Below are 21120 nucleotides of genomic sequence, written 5' to 3' on the forward strand. Positions count from 1 at the left end.
GACCTTTCCTCCCTAGAGATAACATCTCGGCCTCGGCTGTATTTCAGCTCCAGGCCCAGAAAAGCAGCAAAACCAGACCAGTGACCCCATGGCTGCCTCAGGACCAGCTGCATTGACGAAGGACCCCCTGCCCTGGTGCCAGCCGTCAGTCAGCTCTGAAAGGGCTCACCTGGAAAGCTGCTGAATATTCCATTAGGAGCCCCTGGGACCTCCCCTCAAATCTCCACCCTTAAAACCGTAGGACTGCCGAAACCGGTTTGGCTCAGTGGATAGAGCGTCGGCCTGCGGACTGAAAGGTCCCGGGTTCGATTCCGGTCAAGGGCATGTACGTTGGTTGCGGGCACATCCCCAGTAGGAGATGTGCAGGAGGCAGCTGGTCGATGTTTCTCTCTCATCGATGTTTCTAACTCTCTATCCCTCTCCCTTTCTCTCTGTAAAAAATCAATAAAATATATTTAAAAAAAACAAAAAAAAAAAAACCGTAGGACTGAGGACCCAGTGCGCTTGCTCTCCCTCCTGGGAGCCGCCAGAGCCTTTCCCTTTTCCTGCTCCCTCCCCATACCCCCCCCCCCCTTGTTGCCATTATCATTACCTTCCTCACTCCCAAGCTCCCAGGGCTCTTCCTTTACCTCATAACTCCTTTCCTCAGCCCATCTCTTCTACGAATGACTTCCGCTACCTCTGTGACTTTATAAAGAAATATTCTCTTCTAGTTGAGTCTTGGCTCTGAATTCTTTCCCAGCCAGAACCCAAGTACCGAGGTTGCTGAACCCAGGTCCTGTCTGACCCTATGGGTCTAAGACCCAGTGCCATCGGCGCCGCTTGCAAGGGAAGAAAAGACGATTCTGGAACCTACATCATCAGGCTGGGGTGGACACTGGACACAGAACCAAGTAGGTCAAGAATGTGTCAGTGTTGAGCACATGGTAGAGAGGCTCAAAACGACCTAGCTATTACGTTTCTTTTTCCACGCTCTCCTCTGGGAGCATCTTATGAAAGAGACACTTTGGGGAGAAAATATGTGTGTGTATATATATATATACATACATATATATATATATATCCTAGTCCGTTTGATTCAGTGGATAGAGCATCTGCCTGCGGACTGAAGGGTCCCAGGTTTGATTCTGGTCAAGGGAACATACCTTTGTTGCAGGCCTGATCCCCAGCCCTGGTTGGGGCATGTGTAGGAGGCAACCAATCGATGTCTCTCTCTCACATGGATGTTTCTCTCTATCTCTCCCCCTCCCTTCCACTCTCTACAAATCAATGGGAAAATATCCTTGGGTGATGATTAATTTAAAAAAAATACACACACACACACACACACACACAAGCGTCCCTACCCTCTCAGTGGTGAGTGTGTGAAACCCTATTGAAAACGATGGGGCCAGAGCACACATGGCTGAACCGAGAGGTACAGGAGGCAGGGGGAGGGAGCCCAGGTCACACCACCTTGGACCCTTGACTCCCACGCAGGCCACACCCTGAGTCCCTCATCCAGCCAGCACCCTTGTCCTGGGCCCTACACTGTGGCCCATCCCCTCTATGCCTGGGCGGTCGCATGGTCATAGAAAATGGCTTATCCTAGTTCTGGGGGAGAGCAGGCTTCCTAACAGTTCTTACCTCTCTGTTATTAGGTGGTTTCCTAGTTACTCAGCTGCACTAAGAGCTGGGCCTGGCTGAAGCCTGCGATTACTCATTGACTATTATGGCTCAATTTACCGAGCTTCACAGTAAATCAAACCCAATAAAAGTCAGGCCCTTGTGCTTCAAGATCAAAAGTCGAAGGTGTTAGGAGGAAATTAACAGTCAGGAGTCACCTGGGCTGACATGATCAGAGGCACCGTGTCAGCTGAGGGCAGAGCGGCCTCTTTTCCCTTAGAGAGAAGCCCCCAGGGGAGGGGGAAGGGGAGACTGCAGGGGGGCGCGTGCGCTCTAAAGGCCAAATGTCTAGGGAGTAAATTGCGGATAGAGAGCTCTTTAAAGTCCAGACGTAATTATTAAAAATGATTAGCTTTCCAAGTCATCCCTTAAAAAAATCAGTAAAAACGTTTCCTTAGAGACATGTCTGTTTCCGTTGAAATCCAGATCAATAGTCAACATACAGTGGAGGCGGTTTCCCATGCAAGCTGAACAGACGTCCTTGGGTCTGAGCGGTCTGAAGTATTCACTCAGCAAACAGTGTCACCTGCTGAGAAGACAAAGGTGAGGAAGGCTTAGAGCTAGAAAGAATTTTATTCATGCATATTTGCACCTGTGTCTGCTTCGCTGCCCATTCACCCGCCTCCCTGGGTGGGGATTAGAGGTAGCAGTTATTCCACTGATACTTGTTGGGGGTCAAGGAACGGATAAAGTAAAGCTTTATACCACCCCCAACCCCCACCCCCTCACCCCATCTCTGCCTCCCACCTCCAAGTGTAGGTACAACCGGTCTAATATCCACCTGGCCCTCCACTTCATGCCCATTTGTAGCCGCCACAGGGACCAGGAACCCTCAGCTGACCTGGGCTCACCTAGCAGCCTCCCAGCCCCCCAGCAGGGTGGTCCCAAACTGGGCAGGAGCAAGCAGTTCTACCCAGGAGGTCACTATTTGATCCCTGGTCAGGGCACATGCCCAGGTTGCGGGCTCCATCCCCAATGGGGGCGTGCAGGAGGCAGCTGATCAATGATTCTCTCTCATCATTGATGTTTCTATCTCCCTCTCCCTCTCCCTCCCTCTCTGAAATCAATAAACATATATTTAATAAATAAAATTCCTGGGAATAGCGAACTAAGGTGGGACTCTCCTGGAGACCCAAACCTTTTCCTAAGGTCCCACTGTACTCGCAGCCTCATTTGTCCCTTCGGCTCCCTGCGGGCACAAAAGCATAATCACGATGGAGCCTCTAATCTTAACCTGTGAAGGGCAGGTTGTGGGATCCGACGTCCTGGGGTGGAATCCCAGCTCAGCCTTTCACTCGCCCTGCGACGGTGAACCCCCGGGAAAGTTGCTGAACCTCTCTGGGCCTCAGTTTCCTTCCCTGTCAAATTTGCATAACAACAGTACTTTTGGGCAGGACCCCCAGAGGATGCAGTGAGTTAATGTTCCTTAAGCACTTAGAACAATGCCCGGCGTATAATTAGGCCCAGGGTGTGATGAATAAGAGGCCCCTGACAGCGGGGAACCCCTTCGCCATCCGGCAGCCTCCCTGACCTCGCTCTCCGGCGGACCCCAGGCAGGATTTCGGTCACAGCAGGGAGTGGGAGATCAATAGGGGCCACGCCTGCCTTCACTATAATTCTCTGGCCTTTGGTGGTAAGAGACGGGGGCGTGAAACACTGAATTTTAAAACGGTAGAACACTTTAGAGCAGTGGTTCTCAACCTTCCTAATGCCGCGACCCTTTAATACGGTTCCTCAGGTTGTGGTGACCCCCAACCATAAAATTATTCTCGTTGCTACTTCATAACTGTAATGTTGCTACTGTTATGAATTGTAATGTCAATATCTGATATGCGGGATGTCGTAAATGTTTCCCTCCGCGTCCTGCGTGGTTCAGGGTTCAATATCTGGAAGAGGAGCCACACACAAATGAAATAGAAAAGACAAGAGATAATTTGGGAATATTGGGGGGCCAGGCGGGTAAGTCCAACTCAAGAGGAAGGACTTCCACCCGTGCTCAGTCCGCACCGACCTTTCATAGTCTGAGGTAAACAATGCAGTGGTTTCCATAGTTACAGTTCTTGTGAGTTTCACCCGTTTTGATCATGTTTACACTCCCTGCACTTCCCTCAGCCCCTTAGCTTCCCAGGTAAGATCTAGGGAGTGTTATAAGGTCAAGCCTAATTATGCTACGAGGACTGAGCCCTCTAAGCTGGGACTTGTTTGTGACTTTGCCAGCAGGTCAGTCCGAGGCTCAACCCTATATCAGTTTCCCACAGCCGGATGTATTTTCATTGTTACAAATTGAACATAATGAAAGCATAGTGATTAATCACAAAAACAATATGTAATTGTATATGTGTTTTGCGAAGGTCTTAGGCGACCCCTGTGAAAGGGTTGTTCGACCCCCAAAGGGGTCTCGACCCACAGGTTGAGAACCGCTGCTTTAGAGAGTTGATATGTGAGACCAACTCCTGTTTGTCTAAGGCCGTGGTCGGCAAACTGCGGCTCTCGAGCCACACGGGGCTCTTTGGCCCCTTGAGTGTGGCTCTTCCTAAGCCTTAGGAGTACCCTAATTAAGTTAATAACAATGTACCTACCTATATAGTTTAAGTTTAAAAAATGTGGCTCTCAAAAGAAATTTCAATCGTTGTACTGCCGATATTTGGCTCTGTTGACTAATGAGTTTGCTGACCACTGGTCTCAGGAAACTGAGGCCCCAGGAGTATCAGTCCCTCCCCATGGCCCTGGGGCTCCCTCCTGGCAGTGGGGACCACAGTCCTCCCTGACAGCGATTTGCCCTTATAAGGCAGTCCCTAGAGTATCTAGGGCCGCCCAAATCCCCGTGTTATTAAGCTGCATGGGGACAGGCTTACGGCAAGTCCCAACAACAAAACCAGCGTATTCTGAGGCATCCATAATCCCTAAATAGTCAATGTGTCTGAAGTGTGAGTCAGATCCGTACAGCTGGCCGTGTGTGTGTTTTCTGCATCACAGCATGGTTCCCACAAGGGGCCCCGAACTGAAGAATGTGCAGAGCGTGGACTTCATTACTATCACACCAACGGGGCACTCAACCACCAGTCTTCACACACACATACATGCACACACACACACACACACACACAGCGTCCTCAGGGTCGTGCCAGTCAGTCTAACAGATGACTGTTATTTAAGTTGCGTGCCACTTTGGGTGACAAAATAAAACCGGGCTGAACATTTTAAAGCAGAGGTGGGAATGTCCGGCCTACAGGCCATATAAGGCCCACAAACTCATTTGGCCTGGCCCTGCGTAGGCATTACGGGTGAGTTAATTAAATGTTTGACCACTGATAGCAGGCTAATGTTTAAGCTGATAATTCTGTATGGCCCTCGAATGATGTTACAAATATCCAGATGGCCCTTGGCAGAGAAAAGGATCCCCACCCCTGTTTTAAAGCGAAATAATGCACCAGACTTACACAGGCGAGTGAGTGAATCCCTAGGACTTTGAGGTGTTCACGGCGCATCCACACTTTTGAGGGTCGGCTCTCCATCGGCTGCAAGGCTTTTCCCCCACTTCTTTGCATTTGAGAATTTGGGTACCTGTGTCTGTTTCAGGCCCACTGAGCTCTCAGCACCTCCTGTTTGTCTCTGTAATAAGTCTCCTCCCTTGTGCGCTGTGCTCCAAATTCATGCTTTCTTTACCTCTAAATGCCAAACCAAACTTCACCACCTGGCCAGGCCTCTGGTTCAGCTGAGCTGCCCTCACAGAACGAAGACCAGGGAAGCCCATCTTTCACGCCCTCCACAGCAGCGCCTGCGTTTCTCGGTAGCAAGGAGGACGCTGGACTGTGCCTAGTGAGTCCTGCCTTCCTGTCTCTGTTGTCACCCTGTATGTTAGTGTTTGTATAGAAAAATGAGTAGATATTTATCTGCACAAACCCCCTGCTCAGGAACAAAAAAGCAACTGTCTGGCATTTTATTTACTTATTTATTCATTCATCCAGTTTGCTGAGATATAATTGGCATGATTTGGCATTTTAAAAATGATTGTTCAGTGTGATGTGTGAATTAGAACACTCATACTCATTTCTAAAGACTTCGAGACATTACGTCGCTTCTCAGCAGAGTAGCCAGAGGGGTCCTGTTAAAATATCAGTCAGATCAGCGAAAAACCCGTCAATGGCCCCAGTGTGACTCAGAGGAAAAGCCCAAGTCCCTACCAGACCCGTGACCTGGCTGCCCTCCATCTCTGTGTGTGCGCCTGTCTCCTGGATCCTGGACCCCTTCCAGCCACCGGTGGCTGGGTCCCCAGACACCAGGCAGGCCCTTCCTCACGCTGTTCCCTGTCCTGGGAAGCGCCTGCCAGATGCCCCAGGGCTCCTGGCCTCCCTTCTGTCAGACCTGCAGGCATAGCCCCCTCTGCTGAGACCTTCCCTGGCTGTGACCTAGAAGGTCAACCACTCCCCTCTGCCCAGCGGGATTTCTTTCCTTAAGCCTTATCCCTGCTCAACATCCTTTATGTTTGACCTGGTTACCCCATTCACTACCTCCCCAGCAGGAATTCCACCCTAGCCGGTGGGGATTGTGTCTGCTGCCCTGCGATGCTCAGAACAGTCCCAGGCACGCAGCGCTCCGTAAGTCTTTGTTGAGTGAAGGACGAACACGTCAAATGTTGGTCTGAGCACCAGAGATGGAAGTCAAGAGATACGAAGCTTTGTAAGAAAGTGAGGAATCTTAGTCCGAGTAAGAAAGCTGTGAGTAAATTTTAAAAACCGGGTAAAGAGTGAAAAGTTAAATTAGGCAGTGACGTGGATCTTTGACGTTCTCTACACGGAAAAGGGATTTATGAAATCGCTGTAGCGAACGCCCTAGCCAGGGGAGAATGTGCATTTATGATGGTCGTTACACATTGGAATGTTAAGTGCGATCTTGGAGGCGAGATGGCATCTAGAATTCATGCGAAAGATACCATAACAATGGGAAAATCAGAACTTACGGTTCCACGTTGAGTATCCATTACATGTTAATGATGGTGTGAAGTGGTCAGTGGCCAGAAGACCAGAAGGAACCAGAAGGTCATCTTTGGCTCGCCTGTCCCTCCTCATTTCTGGTTTTTTCCAGATTGCTTCTCTGGGGTTCCTCGACGTGGGATCTGATTCAACCCCTGTTCCTGGGTTGGTAAGAAACTGGGCTGGCTTCGTGGCCCTGCGGGCAGGGACCAGAACACCCACAGCCAGCTCCGAGGTGTGGTGGGGATTGGGCTGCCTCCCAACCAGCCCCATGTCACTGCTGGGCCCCAAGAACCCTGGTCCCTGCCCTGCACTGCCCCAGAACCTGCCCCTTCTGCCGCTCTGATCTCTTGGATGGAGCTGCTGCCTCGGTCTCATTTCTTCCCTCCAGACGTCTCCCCTGCCTGCTGTCCTCATCCCCTCCCTGCCCAGCAGCTCGTCCACGTTCTGCCATCTCAGGACAATCCACAGAGTGACGCTCGGTCTGCCCATCCTCTGTGCATGGTCCACACCGGGGTTTCCTTCCAACCAGCTGTTAGCAGGTGTAGCGTCCATGCGGAACCTTAGTGCTGACCAAGACCTTCTCCATCCTAGACTGTGGGGGCCAGGAGGGTGGCAGCAGGGAGGCCAGCCCGGCGACTGCAGGGAGAGTAAAGGGAGGTGATGGAGCGGCTTGGACCAGGGAGTTTTTGGCGGAGATGAAGAAAAGCGTTTCCTATCTCAGACACCCACACCCACACAGGGCAAGGTCCTGGGAGCCGCCCTGGATTTCTCTTCTCCCCCCAACCCCATCCAACCCCATAAGCCATCAACAAACCCTGTGGACTCTACTCCCATGGCACATCTCACCCCTTCTGCTTCTCTACTCTTGCCACCATCTTGCTCACCTTGACCAAGCACCAATCTCCTGCCGAGCACCCCTCTGCCCCAGCCCTCCTATACCCACTCCTCCACTCAGCAGCCAATACGGTCTTTGAAAAAAACAAATCCCGTGATGCCACCTCTCTCCTCAGCATCCTCTAAAAGCTTCTCACTCCACACAAGATGGAATCCCCACTCCTTTCAATGCCCTGGGAGACCTGCCCTCACCTCCTCTCCCATCACTCCTCTCCTCGCTCCTCATGCTCCAGGGCACCAGCCTCTACTCCTGCCTCAGGGCCTTCGCACTCGCTCTTCTCTGGAATGCTCTTCCCCGTCCCTGCAAGGCTGCTCCTTCTTCTCGTCCAGGACAAATGTCACCAGCTCAGGGCAGGGCTTTCTGAACCCCGATCAGAAGGTGACTAACCGTCCCATCACTGTCACATCATGTTGACAACGTAGTTCCTAGCATTTGTCACTACAAAATTTCCCTGTTAATTTGCCTTTTATTAGATTTGTTCTCCTGTACACTAAAACACAAGTTCAGGGAGAGAGTTCTGACAGTTGGGAGAGAGTAGACTTTTGTCCGCCTTGTTCATGGCTGCGACCCAACACCTTCAACAGCATCTGGCTTGTTCTAGGTGTGGACGAATGTGCGTTCGGCGAGTGAATGAATGAACTTGGCTAGATTCAGTGCATCACTCCGGTCTCTCAGATCTTTATGCCTCCGGAGTTCTGTTATCCAAAGTATCTTCCCTCACTAACGGCTCTGATCTCCTATAACCTTGGCAAACCAGTCATTGAACAAATAGTGACTCAGGCCAAGCCCCCGGTATGTCACCAGGACTCTCCCTCTGGGTGAGAGTAACCGGGATGATTAACTCCTTTTGTGTAACAAACCTGGAAGATAGTAGACATTATGGGAAATATCCTGCTGAAGAACAAATAGCGACATCTGTCACCGTCGCCTTATCTGCTTTTCCAGTAAACCTCTCGGCTCTAAAACAACAAAATATTCACATGCAGCATGGCACTGGTCCACGTTTCTGCAAATCTTCGTCATGTCCGCACAACAGAAAGCTGCGGCTTCTCATATCTGCCCCCGAATTCAATCCGTTGTGTCTCGCATGTCACGCAGCTTCTGGGAAACCCACTGTACCCCCGTGAGAGGGCAAGCGTGAAAGAGGCGAATACCACCTAGGAAAGTCCTTCCCAGATCCCAGCCAGAGGCTCTGGGACCCCTAGGGTTCCGGGCCCACACTTTGAGAACCAGTGCTCTGATGCGTCCAGTCTCATATTTCAGACGAGACAGCTGAGGCTCCCTGCAGGATAGAGTGAGTTTCGGAGCTGTCACACCTTCCTACTTTAGCCCAAGGTTCTGGCCCCGAATAATGTGTATTGGTTGCTTGATTTTTAAACACAAAGCGAACACCCAGGCATTACCTTAGGCTGATCATGAAGCCTCCACTTTTGAAATAAGTAGGTACGAGCTCGATGGCCATGCACAGCCACAAGGAAGTGGCGTGGGCCCGAGCGCATGGCTGTGAATGGTGTGTTTATCGTCCGTCTATCTCTTGGGCGGGTGTGCACAATGCCCCTTTGTGCTTTCTGAAAGGCCTGTGTGTTTGAGGTGCAGCCTTCTGTACCGCGACAGGAGTCAGTACAATTACACTGACTATTCCCTTTGATGAATGGAACAAAGGTGAATGAAGCTGAGTCCCGACTGTAATGAAGGCAGGTCATGAATGAGCTGCTTGGGGCCAGCGATCACACTTGGGAAAGCAGCCCACCTTCTGAACAGGTACCTGTGACACACCTTGATCTCCAGGTTGGCTTAATCACAGCCAACTAGTGTGAACGGGCCAAGTGCCCTGGCTCGGGGACCAGAGGGACATGGCTGCCAGGGGCCATGCACAGCTTTTGGTTTCTATTCCGGGAAATGAGTAGAACGCCCTTGGAGTGAGTGTGGTCCGAACAAACAGTGCCTTCACCGCTCCAGGTGCCCAGCCTTAGTCATCCAGACGGTATCAAGATGTAGAAAGTCCTGACAGTTGGGAGTGAGTCACTTGTCCCCAGTCAAGGCCAATGAGACAAGCAGAAATGAAGTAGGAACATCAATATGGTTTGCTTCATGCCATGGGTCTGTCTGGGACTAGCAAGCAAAGACTTCACACCAGGAAGGCGGTGTCGGGCAGTCTCCAGACCCTGCACCCGCTGTTGGGGCCCATGGGTTGGTGGGGATCTCTAAGCCCTGCCAGGACTACCCTGGTCCACTATTCATATGCCGATCTCTCAGGGTGGCCCTCTTGGTAGAATGTAAACAGGTGCAACCAGTCACATGGGGGGCAGGCTGAGGGGCTGCTGGGGAGGAAAGGGGCGGGGACATCGTACGAGGAGGAAACGGGGTGCTCTTGGGAATAGGAAGGCCAACTCCAGAGAATTTAACGTTTATTCGTTTAACAAACAGCTTTAAGTAAGAACCAACATTTTAAGATTCTTGTTCCTTATTTTTAGACATTTTTGATAGCATAAAATAATTGGGTGGACAAAGCTTTTATGGCCATTACCAACTTGAATTATTAAATATTTACCATGTTTCTTAAGACTCTGGAGTAAGTTGAAGGAGATGTGTAATGTACTATATTCTATAAAAAAATTATCTTCATGTTTTCTCTTTCAAATTTTCAACTCTTTCATTGATTTTGGCCATAAAGCAACGCTATGATAAGCATGGATGGAAAACCCTGGGCCTATAAATACTGTGTCGTGACAAGGCTCGATACTAATGCCAACTTGCGAGTCCTTGCTCTAAAACCTAGAGAAACTATAGAGACAGAAGTTAGAATCTGTACATAGTTTTACACCCTGTTTACTGCTAACATTAAATGGTTTAAAGAACCATAGGCTTATTCCCATGGAAATGACATTTGAATACCCTTCTCTCTCCCAGAATAAGAATTTGACATTCTTCTTAGTGACCCACCTTAGTCACTCATCTAGTCTCACTTACAATGAGTGACATTCACTAACCTAACATACTGATGTTGGGCTCTCTGTATTGGGCCAGTACCGTAGGTGTGGGCAAGATGGGAAGCTTTGCTTTTGTGATTCTGACTAAGTTTTTGTCTGTCTTCCCAGGTCCCATAAGGACTTGGACCCCTTACTCAATCTGTCATATTCATCTGACCAGCCTAGCTCTACCTGAGTCAGACACACTGTTTTCCCAGGGGTGTGATGGAGTGAAGGAGAAAATGCAGGCTCCTCGGGGATGCATGTAGTCCTAGTTCTCCTTTACCTCAATCCGCTCAGCAGGTATAGGTGCTCAATAAACAGGAACAGATGCAGAAGAAAGAAGAAAATGTATTACGATGCCATTAAACCACACCTTTTACGAGGAAATCCTCATCTTGATAGAGAACACTGTTCTTTTTAGTGGTTGCTTTGCAGTGGTCTCAGACTTATCAGTGGGCACAGTAATTGCAGGAGAAACTTAAGAAAAGATGCGGACACAGAAGCTGGCACCCCCAGGAGAAGAGGGTAGTCATGCCTGGACCTCCATCGCCCAGCCTCAGGCCGAGGGTGACCACTAAACTCACAGCTGTTGATATACTTTTTAAAAATATATTTTTATTGATTTCAAAGAGGAAGGGAGAGGAAGAGAGATCTAGAAACATCAATGATGAGAATCACTGATGGGGATCGAGCCCGAAACCCGGGCATGTGCCCTGACTGGGAATAGAACCGTGACCTCCTGGTTCATAGGTCAGTGCTCAACCACTGAGCCCCACCCACACAGCTGTTGATACTGTCGACCTAAACTCCTAGGCCCAAGATGGAACTGCTCCTGGCCGGGGTGCCACGTCAGCGAATCGGAACAGATGACTTCCGTGTCCCTGTGAATGCTGTGCTAGACCAGACACACAGGCTCCCGGCGGCCAATCCCCAAACTCAAGCCGACTCCTGGCTCTGTGCTTACATCCTGTTTTTCCTTCCTAATCCCACCAAAGCTTCCTGCCTCCCGCCCATTCTGCAGTTCTCTGAGTACAGACTGTCTGCTTCGTGATGTGTTCGTTGAAGTTTGTCTCATCTAAATTGCCTTCTTTAATAATTTTTAACAGTAGCTTTGGGGCCTATTGAAAGGTAAACTGAGCCGAAACCGGTTTGGCTCAGTGGATAGAGCGTCGGCCTGCGGACTGAAGGGTCCCGGGTTCGATTCCGGTCAAGGGCATGTACCTGGGTTTCGGGCACATCCCCAGTGTCAGAGAGAAAGGGCGGAAGGAAGTTCGTGATTGGCTGTGACCTAGGGCTCGCTGGCTGTTTGTCATCGGTTGCCCTGGCATTCTGACGTCCTAACCTTGAGGCTTTACAGGCTTGGGTGTTGGTTTGCTGACCTAGGCCGCCATGGCAGGGGGATCACCTCCGTCCAATGGCCTCCTTGTTTAATTAGTTTCACAGGGCTGAGCTGCCCAAGTTGGCATTGGAAACCTACAAAAACTGAATTCTAGGATCCCGACCTTAAGAGAAATAGTTGGCCAAATAGAAGCCACATTTGAACAAAAATGCAGTAAGAGGGCACATTTTTATTTTTTATTTTTTGACAACTAGATATTTTAGTTTGTGTTTTACAAGTATGTGAGTCAATTCAGTGTCAACCCAGTGGAAGGAAATACTCGCACTAGGCCAAGTGTGCGTTCTGTTTTGGATGGGATTCTGAAGGCAGCCAGGCCACGTGGGCTTGGTCCTGGCATGGGTCAGGTCTGGGCTCTGCCATTCACTAGCTGTGTGACCTTGGGCTAGGTGCTGACCCTCTCTGGGCCTCAGCTGTAACATGGGAATCATAGCATACACGGCAATGATGCTGTGAGGGTCAGTAGCCACCTTGATGCTCAACGGATCTATCTATCTATCTATCTATCTATCTATCTATCTATCTATCAATCATCTATCTATCTCCCTCTGTACACCAGGCCACATACACAATGTGTTGGCACAGTCTGTGTTAGAAACAGAAGCTCTGTGATTGGCTATACCATATCCGAAAATAATGGAATTTGACGCTTTTGGATAAAATAAGATCGTTTCCTTCTCTAATTTGGGAACCTGGTAGAACGTGAGAGTTTGAGAACCTAGTACTATGTAGTGAACATCGGAGAGTGAGCAGAAATGGAAGGGATTAGCTTTCTTCTTTTTGCCGCTCTGCTGTGTAATAGAACGGACATGACCTTTCAAAGCTCAGGCTAGCCCCTCGGATGATGGCCGGAATCAACCTCGGGGAGCAGCTGCTGAGCACACAGCCTGTTTCTCACTCTATAACAGGGAACTCGTGTTCTGAGCCTCCTGTCAGGGCTGCGGGGAGGATCGGAGGCAAGGTTTGCTCAGAGTCAGGCGGGAGCAAACACTTTCAGCGAACCTGCCCCTTGCTCCTCCGAAGGCCTCTTTAGTTCTGTAAGTACAAGCAGCCCTCCTTCTATTGCGCTTTGCTTTACTGCGCTTCACAGATACTGCGATTTCTTACAAATTCAAGATGAGACCCTCTGCCACTCGCTAGCTGAGGGCTCAGATGATGGTTAGCATTTTTTAGGAATAAAGTATTTCTTTTAACTTAGGTATGTACATTGTGCTTTTAGATATAATGTCATTGCATTTAATAAACTACAGTACAGTGTGAACATAGCACTTATGTGCACTGGGGAACCAAAATATTCACTGGCTACTGGCTTTATCACAGGATTCGCTTTATTGCTGTGGTCTGGAGCCAAACCCGCAATATCTCGGAGGCGCGCCTGAGACACTAAGCAGAACCTGATGCCTGGTGAACAAAGACTTGAGAAGTACCCGCCCACCTTCCAGTTAAGAAACAACTGGGAATGAAGGTTGAAATCACCCTGGCAATCATAGAAGAGGCTCTGCCTCCTCCCGGGGTCACCGTGGACACGTGATCGGAACTATTTCCAACCCCTCATTGGACTCTCGTGAAGACGAAAGGGTCATTCCTCCAAAAGTCAAGCATGAAGGTACCATAGTAACCGGCAACTCCACTCCTAGGCGAAACCCGAGAGAAATGAAAATGCATGTCCACACGGAGACTGTCCCTGAGCGCTCACAGCCGATCATTCATCACAGTCAGAAGGTGGGAGCAACCCAAATGCCGGTCAGCAGACGAATGGATAAGCACATTGAGACGTATCCACACCACGGACCCTCACGGGGCCATGGGAGGGAATGAAGTGCCACCACCTGGTGTATGATTCCATTTGTAGGAAATGCCCAGGATAGTCAAGCCTCTAGATTCAGAAGGGTGACTAGTGGTTGCTTTGGGCTGGGGCGGGGGAGGGGTCTGGAGGGGGAACTGGGTGATAGCAAATGGGAACAGGGTTTCTTTTGAGGTGATGAGAATATTCATAAAAAAAAGAAGCCAGATACACAAGGTCACACATTGTACGATTGCATTCATATGAAATGTCTACAGGAGGCAACTCCGTAGAGGCAGAAAGCAGATGAGTGGCTCCTAGGGATGAGGGGAGTTATTGTTTGATGGGGACGGGGAATTTTCCAGGGGTGAGAACAAGACTGGAAACTGGACGCAGGTGTGGCCGCACAACGCTGTGAACGTGCTAAGTGCCACCGAATTGTACGCTTTGAAATGGCTAATTGTAGGTTATGTGGGTTTCACCTCAATTACAAAAACGATGAAAGCAACCACAGCACACGATAAGTGCGCAGTGACTAAGTGGCCAACAACCACGGAGGCCTCTGTCCGCCGCACCGGCATCCTTCCTGCCCCGTTACTCACAGGCCTTTGTGAGGCCTGTTTGAGGCCCTCCCACTTCCAGAGGCACCACGCATGTTGCATCACATACGTTAAAAGGCACCACATCACATCTTAAATATTTTTTGAATGTAGACTAGATTTTTTAAAAAAATGACATTGTTTTCAAAATTAGTTGGCTACGAGGTGCTAATTTAACCTATTGTGCTACTCGAGGATTCTGAATTCCGGGGAATTGAGAAAATCAAGCTCGAAAATTGCTTTCAAAGTAGTGGGATTTGCACATATTCAGACTCCAACCATCAATGAATGGAGACAGCGTGATAGTTTGTGCACATTTCACGAAACATCGTCCTTTTCCTTCCCCATCTGGGCTTTCAAACATTTGCACACCCCACCCACAACATTCTAAGCTGAAAGCGTAGCCCTGGATGCCTAACAGACAAACCAACCCCCCCCCGCCCCCCCCCGCCCCCAGCAAGTGCCCTTTGGGTTCCTGTTCCATTATTTGCAAATAACCTTGACAGAAGACTGAGTCCAAGCAGCGCTTTCGGTGTGTGAGGCCACGTTGAGCTATTACTCCGGTACGGAGGGTTTGGAGGGTGTTTCAATGTGGGAGGAAGCTCGACGAGGAGTGGGGGGGGGGTCATGGTGTAACAGGGCAGGGTAAGTGCCCACCGAGAGGTGAGGGCTTTCAGGCAGATTCTCCGAAGAGTCAGAAAGTCGTGGAGAAGGAACCACCCTTGATACTATCTATTGAGTAGTGGGATCCTTGGCTGTTTATCTCACTGGCTTCTTCTGAGAAGATCCAGTGATTAGCAACAAAGTTAGTAACTTCTATTTTCCCGGACAAGGGCTTCTGGGAATAGCAAAGCCATCGAGGGGCAGGGGGACGGCACCGCCAGCAGTGGAAGGCGGCCTGAGAGTGAAGCCACGGCAACGTAGACAGGAAACTGTGGGTGTAGACAGTTTCTGCTCCTGAAGGTAATCCGAGGCCACGTCACAGAGGATTTAAATATTTGCAGGAATTAGGGTTTTATTTGGAGGAAGATGACACGGCCAGAGCTTGTCGCGGAGCACGAACGTGGCAGCGGACCAAGGACCAAGAGGCCGATGAGGCGGATGCTGAAATAGTTCAGGCGAGAGGGATGGAGACTTCGGCTACAGAGATTGTAGCATTTACTACCCACGAGCTCATTCACCCCGAAAACACTGAGCTGGGTTTCGTCTGAGTGGCAGGCACTGTTCTCCACGCCGGGCGCTTGGGGACCAGGGCGGGCCAGGACCTGTTGGTGTGATGCGTACCCGAAGCTCACGCCGTGCACACGTGTGGGATGAGTGACGTCATGCCTCTGCTCAAAGGCCTTCTGAGTCCCAGACTCGGACGGTTTCAGGCGAAAGTCTCAGCAGCCTCCAAGGTGCAGTCCTCGGTGTTAGTGTCCTGCGGCTGCCCTAACGAACGACCACACACTTAGTGGCTGGAAAGAACACAGGCTTATTCTCCGACAGTTCTGGAGGTCGGAAGTCCTCACGTCAAGGTGAGCAGGGCTGCATTCCTGGTGGCGTCTCTAGTGGAGAATCTGTTTCTTGGCCTCTTCCAAGTTGGGCCACCTGCATACCTCGGATAATGGCCCCTCCTCTGTCTTCAAGGCATAGCGTCATGCATAGCATTTGAAACCTCTCTCTCTCTGACCTCAACTTCCATCACAACAGCGCTTTCTTTGAGTCAGAAGATTCTTGTGGTTGTATTTAGGGCCCACCTGGATAATCCAGAATAATCTCCCCCTCTCAGGTCTTTACCTTAATCACACCTGCAAAGTGCCTGTTGCTGTGTGAGGTGACATTCGCAGGCTTGGGGGTTCAGACTTGGACCCCCACGGAGGGCTAGTCATCCACCCACCACACTCTCCATGACTGGGTCTCACTCTTCTTCTTCGTGACCCCTCTTCCTCTCTGTTCCCCAGTGGAGGTTTCCACCCCACACCAAACTGGTTTTCTCATCATCCTGCCCCACACTCATACTGGCTTCCAGAATTCTCTCCTAATATCCTAACCCTTCTCTTGACTCTTCCAAATTCTCACCATCTGTGAAGGCCTCTCAGACTCCTCTGGGAGGCCCCCTGGGAGACTGCAGGGGAGACTGCAGGCCACCTCTTCCTGTGCCACCGACCCTTCTCACACAGCTCCTGTGAGCTTGTTTATGTTTCTACCTTCTCCTGTTGAGGGCAGAGACTGAGCCTCGGCCATTGCTGGTTGAATCAAATGCATTTAACAGCAATGCATTATTTTAGCTAAAGAGCAAAGATCAATGGTAAATTCATACAATGTCAGTAACCAAGTAAATGTACCAAATAAATAAAACCACACAGTGTGGGAACTAAGAGCAACATGGAAGGAATGAATGGGGACCAGGTGTGGCCTGCCAGTGGGTTTGGACGGGAACTCAGAAAGAACCCCCCAGCCCCCGAGTTTTGAGGTCCTGAATTACAAGGGTGCGCTGTGGAAGCTCACGGGTATTTTCCAGGCTGCCTTTAGGAGCAGGGCACAGACCTCCCCTCCAGCAGACAGCCGTGCCTCGATTCAGGGAATGAACACAACAGCCCTTTCAGCTCCCTTTTGCTCTCGGAGTCGAAAGGGAATTGGGTCTGGGGTGAGCATCCCTGCATCTCTCATCCTGCTTCTCTTTCTCTTCCCCAGTGCCACCCTTTGGACTGATTTTGAATGAACTATACACCTGCTCAGGAAAGTGCCCCCAAACAGGTTACTCGAAAGCACCCTGCTCGGTGGTATCTATCTATACTTCCCAGAAGCTAGATGCATCGTCAGGATACTAAATGCGAATAAACAATCTCCAAACCTCAGTGCCTTGTAATAAAGATCTGCTTTTCCCCCCTCCACAGGCTGATGCAGCCGGGCAGCCCCCTTGGGCTCTCCCCCAAGTGGTAACTCAGGGACCCCGTCGGCTCGCACCTTTGAAGCCACCGTCTTTACGTAGGACCCTTGGGGTCCTGATGGAAGAGGCACAGGAGCACCAAGGATCCTGCAAGGAGCTTTATGGACGAGCCCACGAGGCGCTCCCACCCCTTCTGCCCACTTTCCCTCAGCCTGGACCCAGTGAAATGGCAGCCTAACTGCAAGGGAGGCTGGGAAATACCCCCTCCCATGTGCCCAGGCAGCGAGCACGAAGCCGGGATGTCTTACCTTGCCCAGCACTGCTACAGCGTGTCTAGACAGACCAACCATTGCCTGTGGCTTCACCCAACTGTTTTGGTTAATACGGCATTTCATCCAATACTCACAGATGCCTGGCAGCATGGCGACAAAGCCTTCAGGTCAGCTGACTGATGATGGCATCATATCAACGCGGTCACTGACTGCTTCTGTGGCCCCAGCCAACGTGCCCGGCCGGTGCGCACAGTCCAGTGGTAATTTCCTAGGAATAAAAAGGCTCCGTTTCAGGACGAGGATAACATGCATCCTAAAGTGATTTGTGACTGGGGATTTGTTTTGACTTTCTTTTCTGATAGTTTAAGAAAGAACCAGGCAGGCCCGGCGGGCGTGGCTCAGTGGTTGAGTGTCGACCTATGAACCAGGAGGTCACGGTTCCATTCCTGGTCAGGGCACATGTCTGGGTTGCGGGCTTGATCCCCAGTGTGGGGCGTGCAGGAGGCAGCCCATCAATGATTCTCTCTGGTTTTCTCATCATCAGTGAAGGCCAAGGGTTTTGAGGCGATAAAATACAATAGTAAGTGTATAATCGCCCGTCTACCCTATAGCGCAACCCTAAGGCCCACAGGCAGGGACTCTCTGAGGTCACTCCCCATTGGCTGGTGTGGAAAGAGGCCTGTGACGTGCATTCTCTCTCCCTTCTTCTCTGGAATCAATAAAAATATATTTTTTAAAAAAGAGAGAGAGAAAGAATGAGGCAGACGGTCATTTATAAACAGAGCACAGCCACCTCGCTGACCTCTTACAAGCCTGGACACACCTTGTGGCCCTGATGGCCAAGGGCACCAGGCTCCTCTCTGTGGATCCGGCCACACCCTGGGTGGGTGGGGAGGGAGTCGCCAAAGGTGACCCCCAGGCCAGCTCTCCAGCCTGTTTCACCTCCAGCACCGGCACCCACAGCTCAGTCTGCCCCTCCAGGGGCTCTAGCCTCCTACTGGGGAGAGCTTGGTCTGGGGACAGGGGCTTCACCGCGCCTCCTGGTAGGAAGGGGTGGCCGGCGCTGGCAGAGTCTAGTAGAGTTTTTACCATTTCAAGGGGAGTATGGTCAGTGATGCACTTGTGCCCTCTCTATATCCCTCTGAGGTTGAAAATATTTACTCTTGTATTCAGCGAGGGAATGTCTGTGAACTGCCTGCTGGTGTCTCACATGCGAAAGAATGTCCATCGCTCTGCTTATAAAAGGCCTTCTGCCTGGTTGGCGTCTTGTTGGTCATCTCACTGAGATGCCCGCCCCCCCCCCCCCCCCCCCAAAGGACATTTGGTTAACATCTTTCTGGGCTTGGGGCCTTTGCCCTGAAAGAGAATGTGGGGCACGCCTGGTCCTCGCTGAGGACCGCAGTCCCACGGCCCCTCTCATTCCAGAACCTGCCGGCTCCTAACTTCTTCTCCCGCTGATGTCAGCATGGCCAACCCCCAGATTCCAGTGACTTTTTTCTCAATGCCTCCCACTTGGTACTCCTTGAAAAATAGTCGGAGGCAGGCTGAGTACCGGAGTGTTCTGGAATGCTCTTCAGTAAATCAATGAATACCATGAGAATGTATGCGTGAAGGACGTATCACGACACAGGGAGTGGGCGCTCTCTTTGACTGTGTTGTTCACACACCTGCTTCCCAGGGCACAGCGTACCTTCCTTCCTGGAAACAAAACGCTCCCTCTTCTGCTCCTGGGGCCCCAGCCCGGCCAAGATTCACCAACTGGGGGAGAAATGAAAGCCATGATGTCTTTGAACTTAACTGTTTTATGTGTTTTCGTAACATGCTGGTCTGGGACATCTGTCTTTGCTTAAAAGCTCATCTATTTATATCAACAAGCGTTTACATTGAGTCCCCGGACACGGAGTCACACAGACGTAGCACGAAGTGGGCTCTGACTACAATCCACTTTGAAAAATATGTGGCATTTGCTTCGAACCCACTCCTTCCCCAATAAAGTTAAATCCCATAAATTTGTAAACTGTACAGCTCCGTGTACGCAACAGACATCCTTTTTAGCTTTTGCATAACACGTGACTCATGTGATTGTTGTGATGGTTGAGCGAGTGAGTCATTTTCGTACTAGGAGGTCTGGAGGACTGTGGGCCGGGGGAGCCAACTGGCTTAGAAGGCTGGCGATGGGATTACTCATTCAAACAGAGACCCGCGTGGAGGCTGGGAGCCACGGCCCAGATGTTTACAGAAGCACTGCCTGGGCGTGGAGCACGGAGCAGGGGCAAATTGGAAGTGGGTGGGGAAGACGGGGTTGGTGTGATGGAGCACAGCCATGCTAATGAGTGAGACTCTGAAGGACAACTGAGGAGGAGAAACCGAGGCTGAAACCACACTCCACTGAATTCTCTGCCCGCTCTGCCCATCCCCCTCAGTGGTGGCACACAGGAAATGTAACCCTATCCAGCAAGTATTTGTCCGTATTTGTGCCTAAACAGAGTTCATTTTGGTGGAATACAATTTGTGAAGTCATTTCTTCTTTAGTCTATGAACTGACATCCGTAAGTTATATACTCAGGGACCTCTTTCCTTGGAGAATTTTTTTTTTTACACTGAATAAAGCTCATTTAAAGTGAATGTACTTAGGATGGGGAACATGATTTCATAGACCCTGTGGGGGGAAAGTGTGACAACTGGAACGTCATCTTGGAAAATAAAACTAAAATGATGACAATAAGTATTTTGGTTTCCATGAATGAATTTCAGGTTGTAATTGCAGCACCAGGCCTCCCTGCCCAGCGAACAATTCCAGCTGCTCCTCGATCTCGCTCTCTCGGGGCGTGAGACCTCATGTCCTGGGCAGGATTGGAAGTTTCCCTGTGCCATTAGTTTGCACCATCTTTGCCCTGTGTTTTCAGAGGGTCTCAGTCCCTGCCTGTGCATGAGACCGGTGTTGACACTGACCCGCCAGCCTGTGGTCAGGACTGGTATCCAGTGTGGAGGGGTTTGAGTGCCACTACTTCTGTAAAGGGTCAACTCATTACAGAATATTTGAGAATGATGGTAACTTTGGTTTGTCATACGATACTATCATAGTTCTCATTTTAGGAGAAATACTCCAATAAAATACTCTCATAACATCTATTGGTAGTTATTAAGGGCAAGGCACTTCATCGCCAATGGTTCATTTAAACCCCATGATGACCCAATAGTTTAAGCATGACTGTCCAGTTCTATAGATGTGGAAATCAGAGGCCCAGAGAGGGTAAGTAACAGGCCTGTAGTCACACAGCGGCTAATGGAGGCGCACCTGCTTTCCAAGCCTGTGACCCTAACCTCGCCTCCAAGTCCACTGTGCTGGGTGGTTACTTATCTAAAGATCACATTTACCCACAGACGGTAAGCAGGCCTCAGTTTTCCAAGCTCTGAACCTCCGGCCTTGACCAAAAGGAACCTCTCTCAACGCAGGTGAACGGCGAGGCCAATGAGGAGGCGCTGGCTCCGTTATGATTTTAACTCCATGCAGCTCGGTTACACTCCAGGGCCAGCTCTCCATCGGGCCACGGAGCACCTCAGTCACATATTCCCACGAGGAACAGGTTTCCAAACCATAGAAATCCTACCCGGCAAAACCCACCTCTACAGGTCATGTGCTATCTAAGACAAAGGCACTGCAAGGACACACAGACGTAACCGTTTTCA

The 21120-nt window shown here is 50.3% G+C and overlaps 2 long non-coding RNA genes across 3 annotated transcripts; both read left to right on the plus strand.

The window, feature by feature from the left end:
• The first annotated feature begins 481 nt into the window (after positions 1-481).
• On the plus strand, positions 482-13858 carry LOC106699318. Of its 2 annotated transcripts, none has more exons than XR_001350849.2 (3): positions 482-893; positions 2092-2208; positions 13225-13858. It is a non-coding gene; the product is annotated as an uncharacterized LOC106699318 (long non-coding RNA). The 2 variants fall into 2 exon arrangements; XR_002832333.1 differs by lacking the exon at positions 13225-13858 and adding an exon at positions 5368-5457.
• An 896-nt stretch (positions 13859-14754) lies between these two features.
• On the plus strand, positions 14755-17732 carry LOC106699319. Its single transcript, XR_001350850.2, has 2 exons — positions 14755-15803; positions 17166-17732. It is a non-coding gene; the product is annotated as an uncharacterized LOC106699319 (long non-coding RNA).
• Positions 17733-21120: the final 3388 nt, after the last annotated feature.

The sequence above is a fragment of the Myotis lucifugus genome, unplaced genomic scaffold (genome assembly GCF_000147115.1).
Source record: "Myotis lucifugus unplaced genomic scaffold, Myoluc2.0 scaffold_372, whole genome shotgun sequence".
Lineage (NCBI taxonomy): Eukaryota > Metazoa > Chordata > Mammalia > Chiroptera > Vespertilionidae > Myotis > Myotis lucifugus.